Source organism: Pundamilia nyererei, unplaced genomic scaffold, assembly GCF_000239375.1.
Source record: "Pundamilia nyererei isolate P.nyererei 1_Seehausen unplaced genomic scaffold, PunNye1.0 scaffold00132, whole genome shotgun sequence".
Lineage (NCBI taxonomy): Eukaryota > Metazoa > Chordata > Actinopteri > Cichliformes > Cichlidae > Pundamilia > Pundamilia nyererei.
In genome coordinates, this window is record NW_005187533.1 from 194184 (window position 1) to 204318 (window position 10135).

Consider the following 10135-nt stretch of genomic DNA (forward strand, 5'->3'; position numbering starts at 1 on the left):
GCTACAGTATCCAGAGTCGTACGTAGTGAGGAGGTGAAATTATTAACAAGATGATCGACCTCTGTTGGGGTAGCGTTCATTCTCACATACGTGTCTCTCTATTCCATCACATACACACGTTTGGAGCCATTCGTGTATTTACCAGCCAGTAATCTCTTAAGAAGTACTTGCAGTGCCGCCATAGTGCATCAGTGGGCCTTGGCCAATTTCTTCCCCCCTTCTGGCTTGAGTGCACACAATGTTTCTGAGAGTATGTTTGCGTTACCCTCTGCAACAGGTCCAGGCCAAAGTCGACAAAGACCGTCCTACTTGTACTCTTCCTGCTCCATGTGGTGGTTAAAGAACTGCTGCAGCTTCTTGTTGGTGAAGATGATGCACAGCTGCTCAAAGCTGTTGAACTGGAGACAAAGCACAGAGCACGACCCTGCGAGCTGACAAGAGGAAGTAGCATATTGTAGCTTCTGATCGAGACCACTCTGCTTAAAGCTTACCTCAAAGATGTCAAACCCAGCATCGTCCAGCACTCCTGTGAAGAACTGCCGCTGCATCTCGGTGTCCAGTGTCTTATTAATGCGGGTCACCATCCACTTGAACATGCGGTCACAGGTGGCTTTTGCCAGAGCATCGATGGAGTACACACACTGGTCTTGGTTCTGACTTGAAAATTCAAGCTCAAATTGGATGATCTTTAAAATGTGAATGAGTCCATCGGCACCTTTGTTAAATAAGTAGGACCTTTAGTACTGAAGTGATCTCATAGCTTTGGTCACAAACTCATTGCCAACCTTGACGGGGGGGCGTGTTATGCCCTTCTGCAGCTCCCCGGAGTTGATGGCCATGAGGTGGGCAACTTTGTCAGCCACTTTAGAGGAGAGAGAGGACAAGGATCTAATTACACAGCTGAAAAATAGGTTGCTGCCAAGACTGTGATTAATGGAAGCAAAAAAAAAAAAACAATATGCAGTGGATGAAAAAATATTTGGTTGTATATCAAAATGGAAGGGCATGTTTTAGGAGAAGGAGAGAGCTAAAAAGAGAAGAACTGGGGTAGACTTGAGAGAGGGAGGTAAACTTTCTCTACCCTCAGTGGAGACACATCAGCCTGCTCCTCTCTGGGTTTCTGTTTGAACTTCATGTTTCCAAAGTGCATTACGCTTCCGGTCAGTTTGTACACGGTCAGAGCGTACTGGGAACAAAGTATCACAATAAAGCTGTACAAAAAGAGGCAACAGCACCATCAACAGTCCAGTACGTTTGCATAATCAAATGTTATATACAAACTCTGAATGAAAGATAAAAGCTTTCAGTGTGAGCACAAGAGTGAGCGCACATCAGTGAGCAGCAGCTCCTCGCTGCCGTCCACGTTGTCCACCAGAGTGACTCCCTGACACACCCACACTGTTTCGGGTAAGGTAATGATACTTTACCTTTTTGTTATAATGAAAAGAGACACCACAGTTACTACACTACAAGATTTGATAAAATATTGATTTCTTAAAGTATGTCCTTTAGACTCAAAAAACAAACTTAAACTCATCAGCACACCCAAATACGTTTAACTGTACCAAAAAAATAGAAATAAAACTGTTTATGGCTTGCTACAAAAAAAATCCTTTAATTAAAGTTTAACATTAGGGGTGCGGTTACTTTGATCAGCAGGTATATAAAAACAAGGAGGCTAGCTACTAGCTGTCTGCAGTCCTTCGTGACAGATAAATTAGACCACTAACTGGTGCTTTATTTGCCTTTTTGAGTTTTTAATGCAATTACACGATAGTTAAATAAATGGGTCCATAGTGTAGTAAGGTTTATACATTTGCTTGGTTCAGTTTCAGCCAGCCACACAAGTCCACTTTGGGGTTCTGTTAGCATGAGCATTGGGTGCAGGTAGCCAAGACTAGCTGCTTTTTCTTAACTGATAAGTAAATACCCTGTTGTAACTGCCCCTAAGACATTTGTCCTCCAGGTTTGGTGAATGAAACTGCAATTTTTCAGTCTTTTAATAAGTAAAAGCTACAAACAGTGGTTTTGCCTTTTCGTGAGGTTTGCTAGCTAGATAGCGCTAGACCCACTTGGCCAAACATGGTGACTTCTGGTTCCAAGTAAAGTTACTGGTTCAAAATGTAAAATACGAGTCCACAAATCAACAGATGGTGTGACATTGGCTACATCCATCTGAACTGCTGAAGTATACTTGTATTTTAGTATTTTTCAGACATATTAAATTTGTGTTTAGCCACTATTTGGATCTGTTTATCCAGAGCTTTGTAGCGGTTTTACATATTGATACGCATTCTTCGCTGTTTCCCTTCACATTTAATTATTCAATCGTGTATTGCTTTACTTTTAGTTTCAACCTTTAATCTACTGCTTTTGGTGGGTTTCACTATTTTCTTTTAGCTCCCTGAGTCTTAAAGCTAACATAATTAACATTACTCCAACCATGTTACGTTTCTGAGTCAGCAGTCTACTCACTTGCTTGCTGACTACTTTTCATTTACTAAAGTTACAACTTATTGAAGTAAATGCATTTAAAATTCATTTAAAATTTATTCCATTGAATTAGCTGAGCTACACCTCGAACTCTCCACTTGCTACCTGTCACGGACCCGGCTCTGGGGACTCGGGGTCCGTGGGCAGTGGGGACTCTGACTGTTATTGTTGTTATTATTATTATTTGGTGTGTTGTCTGCACTGCCCCTGTGCACGTGTGTGTGTGTGTGTGTGTTTCCTTTCTGCTGTGGCCAAGTTACAGGCACCTTCAGCTCTGGGGGCGTGGTCTACCTTGAGGGCTGGCCACACCCGAAGTCCTGGCCGCACACCTGCTCCTCATCTGGGCTCGTCGGGGGAGTTATTTAGATGAGCGATGGAGCTTCCACCGACGCTGGATTATTGCGTTTGACTACACGTCAGTCTTCAAACTAGTCAAGTGTGATTGTATGCCTGCTGGGATAAGTGTTAACGGCTGCCTCTATTGTTTTCCCCTCAGGAGGAGTGTGGGACGAGAAGGAGCAGTGAGCACGGGGAGTGCAGAGACACTGGGGCAGAGAGCACTACACGGGGACTTTTGGGAAGAAGACACTACACGGGAGTCTGGGAAACTGGGGATTTATTGTTGTTTGTTTTCACCACCTTGTAAATAAACACTGTTGCACTGAAGAGTCCGGCGTTTGGGTCCTATTTCCCCATCTCCCCACGGTCTGCCAGCCAGACCGTGACACTACCTTACAGCTGCACTGGTATCTCCTGCAAGTTTTTGTTTTGGGAATCAGTAATTCAGGTGGCACTTTTTCAAAACTGGGACTCTAGAAACCTTAAAAAACTGATCCTATTAAAATAGATGTGGTGGCTCGGCAGTGTAATGACTAACACATTTGACTAACACACAAAAGACCCCTGGTTTGAGACCAAGAAGAGGAACAAATCACAAGATAGTGTATTCTTTTTGCTGGTCTTACGTCTGGATAAATGTATGTTGTGTCACAAGGGCAACTGGTGCAAAATTTGTCAACTCAAACATGTGGATAAATTCACCACCATGACCCCTTGGGAAAACAGAGAGTAACCACAAGAACATATCTCTGAGACCCAGGGATAGTCTGTCCTTCATGATATCCCAAAATGATTTAACGTAATAATATTTTCATTTTTTTTCTGGTAACATTCCTTTTTATTTTATGAGCATTAAAACTGTGGAAATTAAAAATGAAAGAAACACATTTCAACACAAAAACCCTGTTTAAAAAGAACTTCTCTTAGTCAAGCTTTTTGGTCAAACTGCATTCAGCAGCTACCAGGCACCTAAAGCTGTGCTGTTATGTCACCTCACCGTGGATGTGACAGAAGGCTGAGTGAGGCGGAAAGATTTTACTCAGAGTTGTGGAAGGTGAGTCAGACTTATTGCTGTCAGGGGATGGGGTGGAGGAGGGCCAAACATCAGAGCAGGAAGGTGTGAGCTCAGAGAAGGACATACCAGCTTTTGAGAAGCCTGCGCAGGGACAAAAACGTGACACCAGGAATCCATTATATTGTGTAAGCTAGGGTACTTGACTTGGGTCTGGATGGAGGATGTCCGAGTCATACTGTGAACATACACATGCTAAAAAATGCTTTCAGTTTTAAAGATGCCTTCAGATAGCAGCACCTTCTTGTAGTTTTATGTGCTGTGACTCATTTTTCCCCAAAAAAAACCTGGTTGCTTATTAACTGTTTGATGTAATCAAAGAGCCTCCAGTTTTGGTGGTTGTGGGCAACAATGTCCCACTTTTAATTTTTCATATTGTAAACTTTTTTTAAACCCAATTTTAGGAGGTTTGAAACAGAACTGATATGGAAAGAAGAGCTGGAGTTTAGTGCACCTTTGGGAAATATATTAATTATATAAATCAGCAAAGCAAATAGTTTAAGTAACCAAACTTTTATTTTATCTTATTTGTGTGTGTTCCACTTCTACACATTGCAATGTGAAAAAACGTCAGAGCCCTATCTTACACGATGCTTTTTATCTATAATGAGCGGCAAGCGTTGTCAGTTTGTCCCCGCTCAGGCTCCTTGAAAGCTGGTATGTCGTCCTCTGAGCTTTCACCTTCCCGCTCTAATGTCTGGCCCTCCTCCGCCTCATCCCCTGACAGCAAGAAGTCTGACTCCCCTTCTACAGCTCTGACTAAAACCCTTTGTTCCTCATTCAAACCTCTGCCTTCTGAAGCACGGACATATTGCAATGGGAGTTAGTAAGTCCTGCTGTCCACTGTTCAATTAAACTTTATTTATATGGAGCCAAATCACAGCAACAGGTGCCTGAATTTGCTTTATGTTGTAAGGTAAAGACCCTACAATCACACAGAGAAAACAGTGAAAGAACACTTAAAGAACACAGATTAAAAGCTTTGTTTTGAAAGCGTTATAATTTCTGTATATTTCTGAAATTGATGTTTGGAGTCACATGTAGAAGAAACAATTCGATTTTTAGCAATAGAAACATAATATTTGCAAACACTGTATCACTTAACTTCCCTTGCTGCTGTAAAATGTGGAAGCTGCACTGCCCGTCATTGTGAAACCTCCACAAATGTGGCATCAATAGAAAGTCCAGGATCTCCTCTTGACAGTACAGCAGGAATTAATGATGATTGATGTCATGTAGAAGTCATGTAGACTCATGTCTACTACAGAGGACAAGAATGAATTGCTGGATCTTGGCCTAATAGGATTAATAATCTCCTAAGAGTGAAACTGCATATATCCACACAAACTAAGCCTTTGCTTTTAAAACCGCTACAAGTGTTTTAGTTTTTAAAACGTTGAATTTTAAATTGTTATTTATTCATTTTCTTGCATATTAGCATGCAGCATATGGCATTATTAAAACATGTTTTTTTCCCCAGTCTGTCGTTTCACATTCAGTCATTTTAATTCCATCCACTGCAGATTTATCTGCTTTACCTCTGAGCTCTGGTTTCGTTCCAGAGAGGAGCTGGTAGAATATGTGAGATCCTCTCTCGGCAGCCTGCTGGGAAATCAGTCTTGATTTTTCGAACAGATCTAGCACCAAGACAAACGCAATTCATAAGGGCCCATTTATCCAAATTATTTTCATTTCTCACTTGATGTTTTGTCACGGCGTGACATCTTCATGTCACGGACGACGGCACATAAAAAGCAAGGCGTGTTATTTTTAACAAGGCCCCCTGACACTGACAAGCCTGATCAGAAGTAATGCAAGAGTAACATCCACTCACAGGTCTCAGTGTCAGCGCCAGCTGTGGATGAGGATGAACTTTCCTTAGAAGGAAAACAGACGCACATATTCGGAAACAATTTTTCTATTTCATTTCATGCGAGACATTAATAGTTTATCTGATTATTTAAAATCTGATCCCTGCAAAGTGCAAGGAGTTGTTGTTCCTGATGGGTTTACCAAATGCCTCCAACACTGGGTTGGCCTGTATGATCTGGTCCTCCACTGAGCCCTGGAAGCAGCAACATTCAAATGCCCATTATTTGAGCCTTGGAGTCTGAGGCTTTGCTCCCGGACGCTCCAAAACTGGCAAAGTACTGGATAACCTTAGTGTTTTCAGTCCTGCCTGCACCAGATTCCCCACTGATAGGAAAGGACCAGAGATCAAAAGAACGGTGTGATTACACAGTGTACATGATTTTGCAGGGAGCTCAAAGTCGGAAACAGGAACACGCGTGTTATCCTTACGTGATCAGCATAGACTGGTGCTCGCGCTCTGCGATGACAGGACATGAAAGGGGGCAGACAAACAGAGTGAGTGTGAGAGAGGAGAGTAATTGCTGCTGATTTCCCTCCGTCAGCACTGTGAACAACACAGACAGCTGTCCCGATGCCGCAAAACCTTTTTCTACTCCCCTAACAAATCATCACACGGCACACTGATTACACACCTCCAGCAACTGCCGTCTTAAAACATACAACTGCGTAACGACAGGCCACTTGCACGTTTCTGCTCTGCCTTGTATATCTGGGCCAGTTTAGCTCCATAGATAGAAAGTCATTTATATGGACTGACTGTCACACAGAAGAGGCGTGTGCATGTCCAGACGTGGGTTTAAAGGTTTAAGGATGCTCGGTCAATGATGTTAAAACATGATGGAAAGTTTTTCAACTTTGTGGCACCTTTACATGTTGATGCTATTTCCTGTACTGTGTTAAAAAATAAATGTTACATTTTTAGTGTAATTCAACCTCCTGTATGTAAAACCTCGTATCAGATATGATACATGAGGTTTTTGTATACTTTTGATAATTCTAAATCATCAATGTATCATCATAATTGCACAATTTATTTTTAAGCAGTACATTGCAAATGAAATGCCAGATGTAGCAAATATGACACAAATTAATAATCATATATGGAAACTAGTATTTAATGCTTTTTTTTGTTTGTTTGTTTCGTCAAGGGGTTCAATAAACAACCCATTTACAAAAAATTTGAATTTTTTTATTTTTTTAAGCTTTACTGGGATAAACATAAACGTTTTTCCTTTCCAGTCATCTTTCTCACTCACTATGTGTTAATAGACCTCTCTGCATTGAATCATACTTGTTATTAATCTCTGGCTCTCTTCCACAGCATGTCTTTATCCTGTCTTCCTTCTCTCACCCCAACCAGTTGCAGCAAATGGCCCCGCCCCTCCCTGAGTCTGGTTCTGCCGGAGGTTTCTTCCTGTTAAAAGAGAGTTTTTCCTTCCCACTGTCGCCAAAGTGCTTGCTCATAGGGGGTCATATGATTGTTGGGTTTTTCTCAGTATGTATTATTGTAGGGTCTACCTTACAATATAAAGCGCCTTGAGGCGACTGTTGTTCTGATTTGGCGCTGTATAAATAAAATTGAATTGAATAAACATGAAAATAATGTATACTGAAACTTGCGAGGCAGATGCAGATGGGCATCAGCTAGTTTATGGGGGGGAAAGAAGTTGTCACGTCTTACAATTCTTAAATTAAATCCTTATTATTCTTATTAATAGTAGGAGGATTTTATAGTTCACAAATAATACATCACAAACAATCGTGTTTACTAATTGGTTATTATTTGGTTGTAAACATGAAAAAACTATTATAACAAATATCAAATGAATAATAAATTATTTGTAAAGCATAGATGAATATTGTTTGAATCTTTTTTTAATGAAGTTACATCTGAAGTTGAGCTTATTAAGGACTTTGTAAAGCATAAATATGCCTTTTGGCCCTTATCCTCAAATCCACACAGATTTATGGAGCACTGCACCACAAATAAACAGGACGGGCTAACGACTGATCGGAATTATAACCAATAATAACTAACACATAATGTAAAAATTGTTTTGCATTGTCATCACAAGCTGTCATTTTTACTAAAGATAAACAAAGATTATAAGATACAATTTCACTGTTTGTTAATGAAGTTTGATTAATTACAAGGTTACAATTTATTAACTTGAGGATTACATGGTGTTACCCCTTCTAGGCATTCTGGAAGGTTTCAGACTTTTACTAACTGAAGAAGTAGTACAAAGCTACACATGTAGATTTAATGTTAAATGTGATAAATTATAGTTTGTCATCAAATAAATCATCAGTTGTATGAATAATCTTAACTCATTTTAAGCTTGCATAACTATTATTGCAAAAGAACAGAAAAGGGGGGGGGGGTATGCATCAACCACATGGCGTGATTAATTCTCTGCGCAGTGAATAATCTTTATGATTGATTATGATTGATGGGAAACATATTGAATAACACATTGAAAACCAAAAGTAATAAAATTCTCTAAGTTACAAAAGGCTTTTCTGTTCCTATACTGCTTTTTTTCTATGGTTTGACTGCTTTTTAATGGTGCTGTGGGTTACTCAGTGCTGTGAAGCTTGCTTATGTAGATCCTTGCGCTGACATAGTGGCGGTGAAGGTTTTCCGAGACGCGGCTTCGTTGAGGAACGTGTGATCAGCGATGTCACTGGCTTGGTAGAACTTAGGCCGTTTCATCTGCTGGACATCATCCTGCCTCACTTTCACCGTCTGGTTAGAGAAGACGATAACAATAAGAATGTCGTCCGTCATCTTTGACCCAGCAGGGGCGTTTGATTTCATGTGGTTTATTCATGACATCTAGCCCTCCAGGGGATCCACATCATCCCTGCAATCACCTTTATAGACACCAGGCTTGCTTGCTGCCGCTAACATACTCAACCTAGTGACCGATTAGCCTGCTCACCCACTGACTTCATCAGAGACAGACTGGCAGTTTAAAGAAAGCAGAGTTGTTAATTGGAGGGAGAGAAAGGATAGTAGATGTTGATCCAACAAGAGCTAGTGTTTGACTCAGGTACTCACCAGTGCAGGATGTACAGATAAGCTCAGGAGCACTATAGGTGTGTGCCTTTTGGCCCTGGGAATGTGGATTTGGGAATTCTTCAGTCTGCCTTGGTCCATTTTGGGTTTCCCTGCAAAGCCATCAAAACCGTCTCCTTTTCTCAGCCCATTATTTTAGTTATCTTCCCCGATCCCTCTTGATTTCCACCCCTCCAGTTTCATTCCACCATGTCTCTGCTGTTAAGCAGTTATTACTTTATCTGTGTGTGTACATTAGGATTAGTATGGCACCTTAAACTGAAACCACTGATGTGCCACTGGGTTATTTTTGTCCATCAAATTCAATTAGATCTTTGTCCATCTTGATTATTTTGAAATACCTACAGCCAGATTAAATCCTTTATATTAAAACAATGATTCCCTCAGTGTATTTTGGTGTGTAAGTAATTACATTTGGATTTTTTTCAGCTAGGAACAGCTCTGGGTCAAATATAAAAGAGCTGATTTTTTTTCCCAGGATGTGTAAATTCCAGGATGTGAAGAAAAATTCCAGGGAATGCCAAAAGTTGCTGCTTTCCCAGAAGCTGAAATTTTCTGACATCACTGCTTTGTTCTCAGCCTGTAGCCTCACTCCCAACTTCCTCTGAGCTGAAGTAGCTGTTGCTCCAGTTTCCCAAAGGGGGCACTCACATTCGTACTGACTCAGCGGCACAGAGAATGAGCCTCAGGGGGATGATGGTTTGACTTGGTTCCATATTCTTCATCATTCATTTCACAGCATTTCAATCATATTATTTTTTTCCAGCTTTCTAAATTGTGCTTTTGTTATTTTTTAAAATGATTTAACAGATTCTGTGGAGCCTCTCTTTTACCATCCCCTTCTTCTCTTGGTGTAATTTCATCTTCCTCCTCGTCTTCTCATGTCTCAGCCTCTGATTTTTATTTCATGTTTTGGCCACCCAGTATTATTCCCCAACTGCTCAGTTAAACAGAATGACTTCATCTTTGTTAACTATGTGCCTGCATGTCCCTGCGGTTTTAGTCTGTCTCCATGATAGGAATGATTTTATTGTGAGCACACTCAGCTGGTCTCAGGGGCTCCACAGCCCCTGAGACCAGTTGAATAAAAGATACACCCACATAATCACATAATCACACTAACAGCTGTACACGATGGCTAGAAGGATAGACCGATTTGTGTGTGTGTGTCCCCAGCGTGACTACAGCCACCTGTGGAGTGTTGACATAGTTAAACAGACAAATACAAACATCATCTGGGAATTAGACAGATGTAGTTTAAAAGTGGAGGTGTTAGG

General features: G+C 40.9%; 1 pseudogene; it reads right to left on the reverse strand.

Moving 5' to 3' along the window:
• The window catches only part of LOC102204906 (myosin-16-like), a 20609-nt pseudogene extending 12042 nt beyond the window's left edge, over positions 1 to 8567 (reverse strand).
• Positions 8568 to 10135: the final 1568 nt, after the last annotated feature.